At 38.3% G+C, this 18,660-nt stretch overlaps 1 non-coding gene across 1 annotated transcript; it reads right to left on the reverse strand.

Annotated features, from left to right (window-relative positions):
* Positions 1-5,973: 5,973 nt before the first annotated feature.
* On the reverse strand, positions 5,974-6,075 carry LOC120361707 (U6 spliceosomal RNA). Its single transcript, XR_005577847.1, has one exon. It is a non-coding gene; the product is annotated as a U6 spliceosomal RNA (small nuclear RNA).
* Between the last annotated feature and the right edge of the window lie 12,585 nt (positions 6,076-18,660).

The following is an 18,660-nucleotide window of genomic DNA, read 5'->3' on the forward strand; positions in this document are numbered from 1 at the left end:
GTTATAAATTCTTCAGGGCCTGTAATTATCTGCTGGTAAGTGTGTCCTCTGTTCTGATTTACTTTCTAGGATTCTACAGCCACTGGGAAATTTTCACTCATTAAATGGCTTATATAAATAGAAGATGCTAAATAGTCATGACTAGCAAGAAGAGTATTCCCTCGATTGAATATGAAGTGTTTGAAAGGGTATTTAGAATATGACATAAATATCTGATTTTATATCACATAAGAAGTGGGCGGAAGGAGAAATCCATTTGGGGTGGTATGTGACTGCTTCATAAACGCTTAAGGTAATTAAGGCGTGGGCATGGTTCTCTTTGCTGATGTCAATGCAGACAGTTAAAATATGTTTATTTGTCTTGTATTTACTATTTCTTTTGAACTTACTGTTATTTCATGTAGAATGAGTCTTTCTGCTATTAGCTACAAGTTTTTCCTACAGAGCTAAAAGAAAAACATTTCATCAGAAATAACTATATCATTTAAGATTGATTTTACAAAAACTTTTTCACATGTCAAATTTCCTCTAAAATTACAAGTGTTTTGAATTCAGCTGATTCCCTTAGATGCCCTTTATAATTTTAGCAAAGTCCCCTTCTCAAGCCTTTTCTAAGAAGGAAAAGAGAGAGAAAAAAAAGGGGAGGGAGAGACAAAGAAAGAGACTCTGAAAAGCACTGCGTTTTCCCAAATAGGGCAAGGGCATTCTAAATATGAGTTGTATATCATTCCAAGAATGTCTTAAAGCACACAGTAAGTATTGCAGTAACATCTCCAGCCCGACCCTTTCCACTCTCGTTCTTCAAAAAGCAGAGTAGACCAACTTGGTAAAGAAAGGAAGAACCACTATTCTCCCACAGCCATTCCTTCTCATTGCTTTAATTTAAAGCAGTGTTTCTCAAAGTGTTCCCCCAGACCAACACATCAGCAACACATGGGAACTTATTAGAAATGCAAATTCCCCAGCTGCCCCACGAACACACTGAATCAGAAACTCTGGGGCTGGAGCCCAGCAATCTGTTCAACAAGCCCACTGGGAAATTTTAAGGCAAGCTAGCATTTCAGAGTTATTGATTTATAGCAGCCATTTCAAACTTGGCTGCACATTGGAGTCACTTGAGGAGTTTAAAAGCTACAGCTGTCTGGGTCCTGCCCTCAGATACCAAGTCGTACTGTAATTTGTCTGCGAGGTAGCCTGTATCAGGACTCAAACCTCGCTAGGTAATTCTAATACACAGCAACATTCAAGGACAGAACCGCTGCTTCAGACCTGATTTCACTCCACCCATGAAAATAACACTGTCTGGGAAAAGATGCCAGCTCAGTGGGCTGGAACCTAAGAGATACTCAGTAAAGGAATACAAACCCCAGGTACCCTTCCTGAAGAGACTTTGGTTATATGTGAACTTAGATGCAGGCACCCTTGATTCCCCAGAACTGACCTGAATCCCATAGTCTTCTCCTGAGCACCCAGATGTTCCACGTTGCATGCAGAGCTCAATCCCAAGGGACATCATCTGTGCTAGCAGCAGCTGTTAGAAGAGGATTTTCAGGAAATGATCAAGTCAAACTTAATTCTTATATTTCATGCAAATTTGGAGAGGACTGGTGGAAAATAATTAAACATGATTCTTACAGTTGATGCTACATTTGAGTTTTAGATTTAGGGTAAAACTTCTAACCAAGATACCGGTGCCTTAGTATCTATTAATAACTTGTTACATAACAAATAAAAGTATAGTTTAAGATACAAAACCTATGCTTCCTTCCATTTTGTAAAGCAGCCTTGGTTGGACCTTCCCTGCATTCCCATGTTCACGTTATTTTAGCACAATAAAGGCTGTCTTCCAGGTATAATTGTTTCCTGTCTGCTGCTGCTGGTAGATTACCAGCAAAGAATACATTTTACGAATCTCTGCTTCTGCAGGGTTCAGTGCTCAAAAGGCATTTCTTTCTTTTTCTTTTTTTTTTTTTTTTTTCAATTATACTTTAAGTTCTGGGATACATGTGCAGAACATGCAGGTTTGTTATACAGGTATCCACATGCCATGGTGGTTTGCTGCACCCATCAACCCATCATCTACATTAGGTATTTCTCCTAATGTAAATGTATCCCTCCCCTATCCCCACCAACCCTACTGGTCCAGGTGTGTGGTGTTCCCCTCCCTGTGTCCATGTGTTGTTCAACTCTCACTTATGAGTGAGAACATGTGGAGTTTGGTTTTCTGTTCCAGAGTTAGTTTGCTGAGAATGATGGTTTCCAGCTTCATCCATGTCCCTGACAAGGACATGAATTCATCCTTTTTTATAGCTGCATAGTATTCCATGATGTATACGTGCCACATTTTCTTTATCCAGTCTATTGCTGATGGGTACTTGGGTTGGCTCCAAGTCATTGCTCTTGTGAATAGTACTGTAATAAACATACGTGTGCATGTGTCTTTATAGTAGAATGATTTATAATCTTTTGGGTATATGCTCAGTAATGGGATTGCTGAGTCAAATGGTATATCTGGTCCTAGATCCTTGAGGAATTGCCACACTGTCTCCACAATGGTTGAACTAATTTACACTCCAACCAACAGTGTAAAAGCATTCCTATTTCTCCACATATTCAGCATCTGTTGTTTTCTGACTTAATAATCGCCATTCCAGCTGGCATGAAATCATATCTCATTGTGGTTTTGATTTGCATTTCTCTAATGACAAGTGATGATGAGCTTTTCTTCATATGTTTGCTGGCTACATAAATGTCTTCCTTTCAGAAGTGTCTGTTCGTGTCCTTCACCCACTTTTTGATGGAGTTTTCTCTGGTAAACTTGTTTAAGTTCTTTGTAGATTCTGGATATTGGCCTTTGTCAGATGGATAGATTGCAAAATTTTTCTCCCATTCTGTAGGGTGCCTATTTACTCTGATGACGGTTTCTTTTGCTGTTCAGAAGCTACTTAGTTAAATTATGTCCATTTGTCAAGCTTGGCTTTTGTTGCCATTGCTTTTGGTGTTGTAGTCATGAAGTCTTTGCCCCTGCCTATGTCCTGAATGGTATTGCCTAGGTTTTCTTCTAGGGTTTTCATGGTTTTAGGTCTTACATTTAAGTCTTTAATCCATCTTAAGTTAATTTTTGTGGTGTAAGGAAGTGGTCCAGTTTCATTTTTCTGCATATTGGAGCCAGTTTTCCCAACACCATTCATTAAATAGGGAATCCTTTCCCCATTGCTTTTGTCATTTTTGCCAAAGATCAAATTGTTGTAGATGTGTGGCATTATTTCTGAGGCCTCTGTTCTGTTCCATTGGTCTACATATCTGTTTTGTTACCAGTACCCTGCTGTTTTTGTTACTGTAGCTTGTAATATAGTTTGAGGTCAGGTAGTGTGATGCCTCCAGCTTTGTTCTTGTTGCTTAGGACTGTCTTGGCTATATGGGCTCCTTTCTGGTTACATATCAAATTTAAAGCAGTTTTTTCTAATTCTGTGAAGAAAGTCAATGGCAGCTTGATGGAGATAGCAATGAATCTATAAATTACTTTGGGCAGTATGACCATTTTCACAATATTGATTCTTCCTAACCATGAGCATGGAATGTTTTACCATGTGTTTGTGTCCTGTCTTATTTCCTTAAGCTATGGTTTGTAGTTCTTCTTGAAGAGATCCTTCACATCCCTTGTGAGTTGTATTCCTAGGTATTTTATTCTCTTTGTAGCAATTGTGAATGGGAGTTCATTCATGATTTAGCTTTCCATTTGTGTACTATTGGTGTATAGGAATGCTTGTGATGTTTGCACATTGATTTTATATCCTGAGACTTTGCTGAAGTTGCTTATCAGCTTAAGGAGATTTGGAGCTAAGACAATGGGGTTTTCTAAACATACAATTATGTCATCTGCGAACAGAGATAGTTTGACTTCCTCTCTTCCTATTTGAATCCCTTTTCTTTTTTTCTTTTGCCTGATTGTCCTGGCCAGAACTTCCAATAATATGTTAAATAGGAGTGGCTAGAGGGGGCAACCTTGTTTGTGCCACTTTTCAAAGGGAATGCTTCCAGCTTTTGCCCATTCAGTATGATATTGGCTGTGGGTTTGTCATAAATAGCTTTTATTATTTTGAGATATGTTACATCAATACCTAGATTATTGAAAGTTTTTAGCATGAAGCGGTGTTGAATTTTACTGAAGGCCTTTTCTGTATCTATTGAGATAATCATGTGGTTTTTGTATTTGGTTCTGTTTATGTGATGGATTACACTTATTGATTTGCATATGTTGAACCAGCCTTGCATCCCAGGGATACAGACGATTTAATCATGGTGGATAAGCTTTTTTTTCTTTCTTTCTTTCTTTCTTTCTTTCTTTCTTTCTTTCTTTCTTTCTTTCTTTTTCTGCAGATAAACGAAACATAATGCAGCTGGAGAAATTAGAGCAAAGGATTCCCCGTCCTTCCGTGGGACTTGCCTTCCCCCCACCCCCACCCTCCTCCACAGCGTGTACTGCTATCTTCCCGAACTCCCCCAGAGTCAGGAGAGGCCTTGAGATGCTGAGGATTGTCATTTAGTTCCATTTCTTTGTTCCTTGGTTTCATCTTGTGCCACCTGAGTTGATGTGGCTTCCCTTTGCAGGCCCATGCACACACTCTAGTTTCCAGGGATCATCAGGACCTGGAGTATTTTCTAGGTCACTGGAACCTTCACTTTTCCCAGGCAGTCTAGGTGTGTCCTTGCCTAGAGCTTTTTCACCTTCATTTTCTTCTTGGTCATCTGTTAGTGGAATCACTTCAGGTTGCGGATAAGCTTTTTGATGTGCTGCTGGATTTGGTTTGCCAATATTTTGTTGAGGACTTTTGCATCAATGTTCATCAGGGATATTGGCCTGAAATTTTTTTCATTGCATTCTGCCAGGTTTTTGTGTCAGGGTGATGCTGGCTACATAAAATGAGTTAGGGAGGAGTCCCTCTTTTTCTATTGTTTGGAATAGTTTCAGAAGGAATGGTACCAGCTCCTCTTTTTATCTCTGGTAGAATTTAGCTGTGAATCTGTTTGGTCCTTGGCTTATATTGCTTGGTAGGCTATTAATTGCTGTTTCAATTTCAGTACTTGTTATTGTTCTATCTGAAGGCATTTCTTAATGCTTGTTGAATGAGTCAGTGAACGAACTATAAAATAAACAGCCACAAAATAAACAAATTTGTGTCTTTAGCGTGGCAAAAGCTATTAAAAAATAGTTTTTTACACAGAGGACTGAGACCCTTTTTCTTAATTTTTCCTCGTTCCCAAGAAAATCTTTAGAAAACTAGAAGATTGAAATTTTTTAAAAAGAAGTTCTGACCTTCTAGGAAAAGAGGAGTGGAGTACATTCAAATTCCCTAAAAAAAAAAAAAAAAAATCCAGTAACAGGATAAAATATTTCTCAGGAAAAAATGTCTCCGCAATACCTGTTTGTGCATTTTTGTGCATGGAAATTTCTAGTGTGTGAGAAATAGGGCAATGGTAGAAAAAATTTTTAATGAAAATCTGTTTTGCAAATAATCATTTAGCTACTTTCATAACAGTTTACTTAGGATTTATATTCTAAATACAATCTCTAAATGGGGGGTCAACCAACTCTTTTCGTGAATGGTCAAACAGTAAATATTTAAAGCTTTGTGAGCCATGTGGTCTCTGTTTCAACTACTCAGCTCCCCCTTCCATAGCACAAAAGCAGCTGTAGATCATATGCAAATGAATGGATGTTACTGTGTTCCCATAAAATTTAATTTCTGCTCTCTAAATGTGGTTCAGATCTATCCCTTCCTTTTCTTCTATTGACCACTATTGACATCTGTGGTCTTCACCCTCATTAGAGCTCTGAAATTTTGATTTAGCCATCTCATTCATTCATTTATTCAACAAATTCTTGTCCAGCATCTGGGATGTCCCTAGGCATTAAGGTGTGTCCTTGAGAATCTAACAGAGAGGAAAGCTCTTCTGATGATTTTGGGGTTTTTCTTAATGGAATGCTGCACAAATGTGTGTCATCCTTGGACAGGGGCCATGCTAATCTCTGTATCATTCCAATTTTGGTATATGTGTTGCCAAAGCAAGCACACTTCTGGAGCTGACAGTACAGGAGAAAGACAGACAATATATAAAATAACCATGAGTTAGCAGTGGTTCTAACCGGGTGAGAGGTAGAGATTCCCTCCTGGGGCCATTTGGTGATGTTTGGAGACAGTTTTAGTAGCCACATCTGGCGATGAGGTGCTTCTGGCATCCCATGGGCAGAGTTCAGGGGTGTTGAAAAACTTCCCACAAGGCACAGGACAGTCCCCCACAACAAAGTTATATCCAGCCCAAAATATCAGTGGTGCTGAGGGTTAGAAACTCTGAATTAAAGATATGATCATCCAAGTTACGAGGTGGCCGAGTGGCTAAGGCGATGGACTGCTAAAGATATGATCAATGCTCTAAGGAAGGAAACAGAAAGCTATGAAGGTAGCTGATTAAGATCAAATTCTTCAGGAAGATGTCCTTGAGGAAATGACATTTAGGTGAATCCTAGAGGGTAAATGGGATTTGATCAGGTAAGGAGGTACCCAGGGAGAAGGCAAATGTGAGGACTGTTGAAAAGATACTGATGTGTATGCCCCACCCCAATCAATTCAGTCAGAATCATTCAAATTCTGTTGTTTTTAAAGTTTCTCAGATTAGAACAAATTGGTAAGCTTTAAAAGCAAAAAGATTGAGAATTTTTCTGAAGCATATTTTAAGGTTGATGGCAACACATTTAAAAAAACATTTATGATATAGGACAGAGAAAATAATTGAGAAGGGGGGATGAAATCAGAACCACATATAGAATATCACATTTATTGATTTGCATATGTTGCAATAGCTTTGAATCCCAGGGATAAATCCCATTTGATCAGAGTGAATGATCTTTTTAATGTGCTGTTGAATTTGTTTTTCCAGTATTTTGTTGAATATTTTTGCATCTATGTTCATCAGGTATATTGGCCTGTAACTTCTTTTTTTGTAGTGTCTGCATCCAGTTTTAGCATTAGGATAATGCTGCCCTCATAAAATGAGCTTGAAGATATTCCTTTCTCTTCCATTTATTTGGAAGAATTTGAAAACGATTCAAATTAGTTCTTTTTTAAATGTTTAGTAGAATTCAGCTATGAAGCCAATCAGTCTTGGGCTTTTTTTTAATAGGAGACTTTTTATTACTGATTGAATCTATTTGTCCACTATTGGTCTATTCAGATTTTCTGTTTCTTCATGATTCAGTCTTGGCAGGTTGTATGTGTCTAGAACTTTATCTATTTCTTTCAAGTTATCCAATTTATTGGAGTATAATTGCTCGCAGTAGTTTCCTGTGACATTTTTTTTGTTTTTTTGTTTTGTTTTGTTTTGTTTTGTTTTGTTTTGTTTTTGAGACAGAGTCTTGCTCTGTCACCCAAGCTGGAGTGCAATACACAATCTCAGCTCACTGCAACCTCCAATTCCTAGATTCAAGTGATCTCCTGCCTCAGCCTCCTGAGTAGCTGGGGTTAGAGGCACCTGCCACAACACTGGCTAATTTTTGTAGTTTTCAGTAGAAAAAGGGTTTCACCATGTTGCCCATGCTGGTCTCAAACTCCTGACCTCGGGTGATCCACCCACTTCGGCCTCCCAAAGGAACCTTTGTATTTCTGTAGTATCAAATGTAATGTCGCCTCTTTTGTTTCTGATTTTATTAACAGAATGAAGGACAAAAGTTATAGGATCATTTCAATAGGTATAGAAAAAGAATTTGATGAAATTCTAATTCATTTCATAATTAAAACTTTCAACAAATTTGGTAGAGAAGATGTACCACAACACAATAAAGGCCTTAAGTGACAAGTTCATGGCTAATATTCTCAACAGTGAAAAGTTTAAAGCATTTTCTCAAAGATCTAGAACAAGACAGGAATGTTCAATCTCACTACTTCTTTCCAACATTTTACTGGAAGTCCAAGCCTATGCAATTAGGCAAGAAAAAGAAATAAAAAAATCCTAATTGGAAGGAAGTACTTAAATTGATACTGTTTACAGATGGTATGATATTATATATAGAAAACCTTAAAGACTTCACCAAATAAAAACCATTATAACTGACAAATTCATTAAATTTGCAGAATACAAAATCAACATACAAGAATCAGTAGCATTTCACCACTAACAACAAACTATCTGAATAAAAAATTAATAAAACAATCTCATTAGCAAGAACAACAAAAAATAAATAAAATACCTTGATATAAATTTAACCAGGGAAGTAAAGATCTATATATTGGTAACTATAAAGCATTGATGAAAGAAACTGAAGAAAACAGAAGTAAATGGAAAGTCATAATTATGAATTGAAAGAATTAATGCGGCTAGGATGTCCATAATATCCAAAGCAATCTACAGATTCAGTGTAATCCATATCAAAATTCCAATGTCATTCTTTACAGAAACAGAAAAAACAAAAACCTAAAATTTGTGTGGAAACACAAAAGACCCTGAATAGCCAAATCTATCTTGACCAAAAGGAAAAAAGCTGGAGGCATCACAGTACCTAACTGCAAAATATATTACAAAGTTATATTAATCAAAACAGCACAGTATTGCCATAAAAACAGACATAACAACCAGTCAAACAGGATAGAATTCAGAAATAACCCCAAGTATTTATGAACAATTGAGTTGTAATAAAGGTGCCACAAAGAAACAATGAGGAAAGGATAGTTTCTTCAACAAATCATGTGGGGGAAACTGGATATTCACATGCAGATGAATAAAATTAGATTCTAATTTGCATCATATACAAAAATTAACTCAGAATGGATTAAAGACAAATTAAGACCTGAAACTTAGTAATTCCACTAAACTACTGAAACTTTCTTTTAGTAGTAAAGCTACTAAAAGAAAACATAAGGGAAAAGCTTCATGACATTGGTCTGGACAATATTTTGGATATAACCCCAAAAGTATAGGCAACAAAAGCAAAAAGAGGCAAATGGGATTGTATCACTCTAAAAAGCTCCTGTACAGCAAAGGAAACAATTAGCAGAGTGAAGAGATGATACGTGCCATGGGAGAAAATATTTGCAAACCATACATCTGATAAGGGGTTACTATCCAAAATATATGATATGGTTTGTATATTTTTCTGCACCAAATCTCATGTTAAAATGTAACCCCTAGTGGTGGAGGTGGGACCTGGTGGGAGGTGTTTGGATCATGAGGATGGAGCCTAATGAATGGCTTAGTTCTATTCCTGTGGTGATGAGGGAGTTCTCATTCTAAGTTCACACAAGATCTTGTTGTTGAAAAGTGCACCTCCCCACTTCTCTCTTGCTCCTACTCTCACCATGTGACATGTTGGCTTTCCATCACCTTCCACCAAGATTGTAAGCTCTCTGAGGCCCTCACCAGAAGGAGATGCCAACATCACACTTCCTGTACAGCATAGGACCATAAACCAACTAAACCCCTTCTTTTAAATAAATCACCTAGCTTTGGGATTGCCAGGGAAGACGGCCAAAAGGAAGCTTCTCCGGAGTGCAGATACCAAGTGAGACAGAACCAGAGCGATATCCACATCTCAGAGTGAGGTACCGGTTTTGTTTTAAAAGGACTGGTTGAACAGCAGGATTAGCCCCCAAAAAAAGGCAGCAAAAGCAGCCCAAAGGCATCTAGCCGAGACGAGGAGGGTGCTGAGAACCACCCAGAGTCGCAGACCCAGATGACAGCCCAGGCTGGCACTCTGGCCAGACAGGTGCCTTGTTACTGCAGACAAGGTCAGAAATTTGAACTAATACCAAGAAAGCTTGTGAAAAGGAACTGCCCATCCCACAAAAGGGAGAGTTGAAAGCGGGGAGGGGGATACGAGCAGACAGGCTGCTCCCCTACAAAAGTTCTGAAACTAGCTACAAAGCTAGTTCTGAAACTGAGGAAGTATTAACAGCCTACCAACCAAAAAATAAGCCAAGGACCAAACAGATTCACAGCCAAATTCTAACAGAAGTACTAAGAGGAGCAGGTGCCATTCCTTCTGAAACTATTTCAAACTATTGAAAAGGAGGACTCATCCCTAACTCATTTCATGAAGCCAGCATCATCCTGACACCAAAACTGGGAAGAGACACAACAAAAAAAGAAAATTTCAGGCCAATATCCCTGATGAACATCAGCATGAAAATCCTCAGTAAAATACTGGCAAATTGAATCCAGCAGCACATCAAAATACTTATTCACCACAATTAAGTCAGCTTCATGCCTGGGATGCAAGACTGGTTCAACATATGCAAATCAATAAATATAATCCAGCTTTTGCCCATTCAATATGATATTGGCTGTTGGTTTGTCATAAATAGCTCTTATTGTGTTGAGATATATTCCATCAAAACCTAGTTTGTTGAAAGTTTTTAACATGAAGGGATGCTGAATTTTATCAAAGGACTTTTCTGCATCTATTCAGACAGTTATGTGGTTTTTGCCTTTGGTTATGCCCAGAACAATCAGGCAAGGGAAAGAAACGTGTATTCAAATAGAAAGAGAAGAAGTTACACTGGCTCTGTCTGCAGACATTATTTTACATTTAGAAAACCACATTATCTCAACTCAAAAACTCTTTAAATTGATAAGTAACTTCAGCAGTCTCAGGATACAAAATCAATGTGCAAAAATCACAAGCATTCCTATACGCCAACAATAAACAAGCAGAGAGACAATCATAAATGAACTCTGATTCACAATCTCTACAAAAAGAATAAAATATCTAGGAATACAGCTAACAAGGGATGTGAAGGACCTCTTCAAGAACTACAAACCACTACTTAAGGAGATAAGAGAAGATACAAACAAATGGAAAAACATTTCATTCTCATGGATAAGAAGAATCAATATCATGAAAATGGCCATATTGCCCAAGGTAATTTATAGATTCAATGCTATTCCCAACAAACTACCATTGACATTCTTCACAGAATTTCATATGGAGTCAAAGAAGACTCTGCATAGCCAAGACAATCCTAAGCAAAAAGAAAAAAGCTGGAGTCACCATGCTATCTGACTTCAAACTATACTACAAGACTGAAGTAACCAAAACAGCATGATATTGATACCAAAACAGATCTATAGACCAATGGAACAAACCAGAGACCTCAGAAATAACACCACACGTGTACAACCATCTGATCTTTGACAAACCTGACAAAAACAAGCAATGGTGAAAGGATTTTCTATTCAATAAATGGGTGAAAGGATTTTCTATTCAATAAATGGTGCTAAGAAAACTGGCTAGCCATAAGCAGAAAACTGAAACCTGACCCCTTCCTTAGACCTCACACAAAAATTAATTCAAATGGATTAAAGACCTAAATGTAAAACCCAAAACCATGAAAACTCTAGAAGAAAACCTAGGCAATATCATTCAGGACACAGACATGGGCAAAGATTTCATGATGAAATGCCAAAAGCAATTGCAACAAAAGCCAAAATAGACAAATGGTGTCTAATTAAACTAAAGAGCTTCTACACAGCAAAAGAAACTATCATCAGAGTGAACAGGCAACCTACAGAATGGGGGGAAATTCTTGCAATCTACCCATCTGACAAAGGTCTAACATCCAGAATTCACAAGAAACCTTTTACAAGAAAAAAAAAAAACAAAAACCCTGTCAAAATGTGGACAAAGGATATGAACAGACACTTCTCAAAAGAACACATTTACATGGCCAAATAACATATGAAAAAACTCAGCAACACTGATTATTACAGAAACGCAAAACAATACCACAATGAGATACCATCTCATGCCAGTCAGAATGGCGATTATTAAAAAGTCAGGAAAAACTAGATGCTGGTGAGGATGTGGAGAAATAGGAATGCTTTTATACTGTTGGTGAGAAAATAAATTAGTTCAACCATTGTGGAAGACAGTATGGTGATTCTTCAGGGATCTAGAACCGCAAGTACCATTTGACCCAGCAATCCCATTACTGGGTATATACCCAAACAAATATAAATAGTTCTGTTATAAAGACACATGCACACACATGTTTATTGTAGCACTATTCACAATAGCAAAATCATGAAACCAACCCAAATGCCCATCGATGATAGACTGGATAAGGACAATGTGGTACGTAGACATCATGGAATACTACACAGCCTTAAAAAGGAATGAAATCACCTCTTTTGCAGGGACCATGGATGAAGCTGGAAGTTATCATAATCAGAAAACTAACACAGAAACAGAAAACCAAACACTGTATATTCTCACTCTTAAGTGGGAGTTGAACAATGAAAACACATGGACACAGGAAGGGGAACAACAGACACCAGGACCTGGTGGAGAGTGGGGGATGAGGGGAGGGAACTTAGAGAACAGCTCAATAGGTACAGCAAACCACCAGGACACGTGCACACATGCACGTTCTGCACATATCCTAGAACTAAAATGTTTTAAATAAAAATAGTAACAGAGGTTTCTTTGTAATTAGCCTATATTAACAAGCGTAGATTTTGTCTATTTGTCATATAAAGTTTGAGCAGCTTCTTATATAAATGAAGATGAAAATTCTAAATCCTAAAATCAAATTGCTGAAGTACAACTAACCAACACAAGAAAAAGATGTTCCCTTTACCCTTAACCTAATGAAAGTCACATATAGTTGTAACATACTTCGAAAATTCTTAGAATATCACTTTCAACATGGGTCTTAGATTTTTGTTATTTGTTCTTTCTTTTATCCCTTGGTATATTTTACTTTTCTCCTTTTCTTTGTTTTCAGTTTACATTTTCCATAAACAACTTTTTCAAAAATAAAATTCTCTAAAATATCACAAAAATACCATATTAAATTATAAAACTGTAATTCTGGCAATGGACAGTTTGTAATAAGAAATAATACTTAAATGATTGCAAGATAGAAAAAAAATCTATCACTTCATCAGAATTTGTTTCAAGTTTATTCAAATGATCGGCTGATTTAAATTTTACTAAACTGACATCTATATTTGACATTATCTTTCATTTTTCCATATGATTTATAGGGTATTCATGGAGTCCTTGTCTTAACACCAACAAAAGACAAGAAGAATTCTCTACCTCTGCCTTTGCTTCCTAAATAGGAGGCAGCTTAGGTGAGATCTGAAGGTTCAGAATACATTGAAGAGACAGAAGAAATCCTAAGTGTTTTCTTCTTGTACATGAGAAATGACAGCTCTAGAATGTTAGAAACTTCCATTTGTACCTAAGATTCATATCCACAAAGGGTTTTGAAATAAATACAACACACTTCAACAGGCTTGACATTAGGTTAAGTGCTCCACCTAGTGGCCAACGCCAGCCTAGGATGTTTCCTCCGGGTTCTCCTATGTCTAAAAGATGATAAAGCAAGAATTGATTTGTCTTAAAGCATCCCCATTACCTGTACTGCAATGAAACATTTTGATTAGTGAACATATTGGGAAATTCAGAAAATTTTTACTTACAGTAGGAAAATATTCCCAATTATATCCCAAGTCATAGAGCAAGCTTCCCCCAGTGTAGTCAAAGCTCAGACATACCGTCTTTCACTATTCAGTGATTTATCCAAAATTCATTAAGCTCTTATTACATAATAAACAGTGTAATCCTCACTAGTAATGCTAACATTAACAACCAAAAATGCAGTTAAGGAACTCATAGTCTAGTGGAGAAGACATGAAATAGGTAATAAAAATCCATATTAAGTACATATTAAGAACAATGACATAGGAAGCTAGCAGAGCCCAGAAACAGTGAAGGGACTCAAAAGTTTAAATAAAATAAAACTTTCCCAAGGCACCCATCTAGTAAATTGTTGAGTTGGATTTGAACCCAGGTGTACATAATTCCAAAGCTATTGGCAGCCCTGCAGGCCACCTAGAATGGGTTATCCATCTCTGCTTCGGGTGATCAAAATTTTAGTGAGAGGTCCATAATGCTACCACATGGCTATTATGGGCATTTCTTGCAAAAGGCTAATTTGGCAAAGTTTGAATAGTCCAACTTATCAGAGACAATCTAATGGGTTGCTGGATTTAGGACAATGGTTTCTGTCTCTTGCATGCTGGAATATGACCTAGAACTTCTTCCTAAACTGAAGCTGGCAGCAGCTACCTCCTTTTCTCTAGTGTAGTATAGCATGTGAGTAGACCACAGTTTGAATTCTGGCTCTGCTATTTACCAGCTGTCTGACATTGCAAGTTCATTAATGCCTGGAAACCAGGAGACCTGATTTCTAGTCGTTGCTCTAACACTGTAAATATACATAATCCCATGAAAACCCTGCAGGACCATACCAAGAAATGAAGGTTTCTTTCACTAGTACGTGGGCTACTGTCTAAATCATTGTGTTTCCAGGTCTAAAACTGAAAATTTCGGAGATGATCATGAAAATGTTGGCTTGATTAGTGTGAGAGTGAAGGAGAGCCAAGAGGGTGAACAACAGGCACATCTAATTGAAACTAATGCCAATTATAGCAGTAACCAGTGTCATAAAACGTGAAAACCTCCACTTCCTCTCAAGGGATCTGTATGTAGGAGGAAGAAGCTCCAAAGGGAAGTCACTGTTGCAACCATTTGGACTCTGTAGATGACCAAAAGGAGAAGCGCTCAGCCAGGCATGGTGGCTCATGCCTATAATCCCAGCACTTTGGGAGGCCAAGGTGGGTGGATCAGGGGGTCAGGAGTTCAAGACCAGCCTGGCCACGATGGTGAAACCCCATCTCTACTAAAAATACAAAAATTAGCTGGGCATAGTGGGTGAGTACCTGTAATCCGAGCTACTTGGGAGGCTGAGGAACAGAATTGCTCTAATCCGGGAGGCGGAGATTGCAGTGAGCCAAAATCACCCTACTGCATTCCAGCCTGGGGGACAGAGCGAGACTCTGTAAAAAAAAAAAAAAAAAAAAAAAAAAAAAAAATGATGATGATGATGATCTCAAATCTTAGGGAAATAAAGGCTTCCAAGAGGAACCTCTCCTCCCCTTTCCAGCCAAAGGCTTGAGTAGCTACTGCAAATAAGCAGCCCCAATAAAGCAAGCTCTCTGGGTAGAATGTTTCCTTCTTTCTCCTTTAATCCTTCAGGTCATGGGAAGCATCAGATAAATGTCAGCTGGTGTGTTTAACCTAAATAACGCATACATATGAAGTGGACCTACACATCAGAGAAACCCAAAAGCAGAGTGTCTGAAAAGAATTTGCAGCCTGGTCTGTGACCTGCTTCACTTTCCACAACCATCGTCATTTGGTGGCTAAGCCACTAAACACTTTAGGTGGAAAATTTGTTGGGAATTGTTTAGACAAAGACTGACTGGTCATAGCAAAATACATACTTTTGATGGTAAACCTACTTCAGTGTTAATTCTTTTACAAAACAAGGCATAATGGATAATCCCTAAGTTCCTTCCAACCCTGAACTTCTATGAGCATATGGGTGTGCGGAAGCCAGCTCTACCTGCTCTCAAGAGCCAGCCATTAAACATTTTTTAATTTTACAAGCCACTGGTTAAGCCACGGACAGCATGAAATTGCCATGTTTGGAATATTTACAACACAGAAATTGGCAAAGGCTACAAATCAGGGCTTTTCTTCAGAGAGTTAGTTTACTAGCATGCCTCTCAATGGGAGCCATTTAACTAAATACCATCCATTTGAGGGCACTGTATTAGAGGCTATAAGAAAGTAGTTCTCAACCAGCCTCCCTCCCAGGTGGCATTTGACATGTGAAAAACATTTTTGTTTGTCAAAATAACAGGTGGGCACTATAGGCTTTTAATGAGCAGGGGCTTGGTCTGATAAATACCCCACAATGTGTGTGATAGTTTCTCCATATAAAGAAAAGTCACGTCCAAAATTTCAAGGGCAACCCCATTGAGAAACTATGCAAGAGGCCCACACATGTTCTAACACCAACTTTTGGTAGCCTTCTTTGAGCCTCTATAAAAAATCATATTTCTATGAAATTATTATCTATTGGACTGGCATATCAGAGCAGAGAGGAGCATATTGACAACTTGCTCCCTGACTTCTTAAACTTCCACCCCAAGTTTATCCTTTTTTTTTTTTTTTTTGAGTTGGAGTCTCACTCTGTCACTCAGGCTGGAGTGCAGTGGTGCGATCTCGGCTCACAGCAGCCTCTGCCTCCCACCTCAGCCTCCTGGGTAGCTGGGATTATAGGCATACACCACCATGCCTAGTGAATTTTTGTATTTTTAATAGACGCAGGGTTTCTCCATGTTGGCCAGGCTAGTCTTGAACTCCTGACCTCAGGTGTTCCGCCTGCGTCGGACTCCCAAAGCACTGGGATTACAGGCGTGAGCCGCCATGCCCAGGCTGTCCTCTCTTCTTGAATCTTTCTGTTTTATTGCTACTCCACTCTGACTCATTTACCAAAAACTCGTTTTAGCCTAGTTCCACTGAGTCAGACTGTGTATCATGTAGACTCCAAGTGACAGAAAACCCAACTAACAGTGGTTTAAACAAGTGATGATTTTCTTTCCTCGCACTTATGATCATGAGGTAAACAGTTGCTGGCTTTGTTTCAGCAGCTCAAATATACCAGGCCTTAGGCTCAATAACCATCTGGGCTCTTCCTAATGATAATGTGTTAGTTCATTCTCACACCACTATGAAGAAATACCTGAGACTGGGTAATTTATGAAGAAAAGAGGTTTCATCGACTCACAGTTCTGCACGACTGGGGAGGCCTCAGGATACATACAGTCATGGCAGAAGGCACCTCTTCAGAGGGTAGCTGGAGAGAGAATGAGTGCCGGCAGGGGAAATGCCAGACACTAATAAAACCATCAGATCTCGTGAGAACTCATTGACTATCACAAGAATGGCATGGGGGAAATCTGCCCCCATAATTCAATTATCTCCCACCAGGTCCCTATGGAGACACATAGGGATTTTGTGGACTACCATTCAAGATGAGATTTGGGTGGGGACACAGCCAAACCATATCAAGTAGCAAGTGGGTTGTGAAGCTGCAGCAGTTGAGACCATTTTCCCAGCAGGAGATGAAGAATTGAGTCAGAAAGGTGAAGCATCTATATCCAAAAGCAAAGGCTTGCGCAGAAGACCCCAGTGGAAGATTTCAACTCATCCCTCAAGAGTCAGGCTATATCACACAGCCACCCAAGCTGAAGGCAAGCCAGAAGTGAGATCTTAGCTTTCAAGACTGTAGAATAAGAGGGAAATGGGGAAAGAGGGTTGGAATGGGTAATGAGGAAGCCAACCACAGTATCTGTCACAGGCAGGAACTCTTCTGCAGAACTTTAGGGAATATTGAGATCTAATATAGAAATATTAAAGATATGAAAACAGGCTCACTCAGAATGAATTTCTTATTGTAAAACAAATACACATAATCACAGGTTAGTTGGCACAATTATGGGCACTCATCAAAATGTCTGTCCTCCACTTTTATTCATTGAAGATCCCTGTCAAAAAATGTTTACTCTTTGCAACCATAAACAATTCCTAATTTTCTTTCTTATTTCCTTTTCTTCCATTGGGCTTGGTATTAACATAGGGAGAGGTGTTTTGTTTTGTTTTGTTTTGTTTTCCTATCTCCTTTGGAGACAATAGATAGAAAGTGGGTTAATTACTCAAAACCTGATTAGAAAGGCATTTTCCCATTCCCAAGAGTACATGTTAATTTGATCATAGAAGCATCAGACATTAAGGTATCCGTATTTTCTCCACCTTTAAAAAAGTAAAACATTATAAAACTAAAAAAAGAAAAAAGAAAAAAAAAGTAAAACATTGTTATTTACTTGCATGTTTTCCTGTCTGTTGGCACTAGTTTAATCCTTGTTATCATGGAAACTTTACTTAAGAGGTTGGAAGTGTGGAAAAGAAAAAGATTGTGCTCTTGCAATTCAGCTTTCAAATTAATGCAAAAAGGAAGTAACTTTCAAACTTGTGTTAGTGATGGGTAGAATGCTGATTTCTTCATTTACAATAAAGAGGAATATGCCTTTTCAGTGGGTAATCCGATTGGATGAGCTAATATACGTAAAGAAGAATCTTAAAATATCACATGGGCCAGGTTTGGTGACTCACGCCTATAATCTCAACACTTTTGATGGCCAAGCGGGGAGAATCACTTGAAGCCAGGCATTTGAGACACACCTGGACAATTATAGTGAGGCCTTGTATCTACAAAGAATCTTAAAAACTAAAAATTAGCCAGGCATGGTGGCATATGCCTGTTTTCCCAGCTACTGGGGGAGCTGAGGCAGGAGGATCTCTAGAGCGCAGGGGTTTGAAGCTGCGGTGAGCTATGATCACGCTGCTGCACTCCAACCTGGGCAAAATAGTGAGAGATCCTGTCTCTAAACTGAAAAATAAAAATAAAAACATCACACATACCCCATAAATCTATACAGCTACTACATACCCATAATAATTAAAAATAAAAATGTTAAAAATGTTTATGTAAAGAAGAGATATATCAGTTAAAAGCCACGGGAATATTAATGAAAAAAGAGGCACAGAAGCAAATATTGTCAGCGTGCCCCAAAAGTACTCCCAGCAAAAGTCTTTTCCAATGGATTCTGCACAGTCAACTTCCACTGGCATCCTATATTTGCTGTGAAAAGATGAACCTAGCTAAGTCGGCCATTCATCATTTGATTTCT

Source organism: Saimiri boliviensis, chromosome 13 (assembly GCF_048565385.1).
Source record: "Saimiri boliviensis isolate mSaiBol1 chromosome 13, mSaiBol1.pri, whole genome shotgun sequence".
Classification (NCBI taxonomy): Eukaryota; Metazoa; Chordata; class Mammalia; order Primates; family Cebidae; genus Saimiri; species Saimiri boliviensis.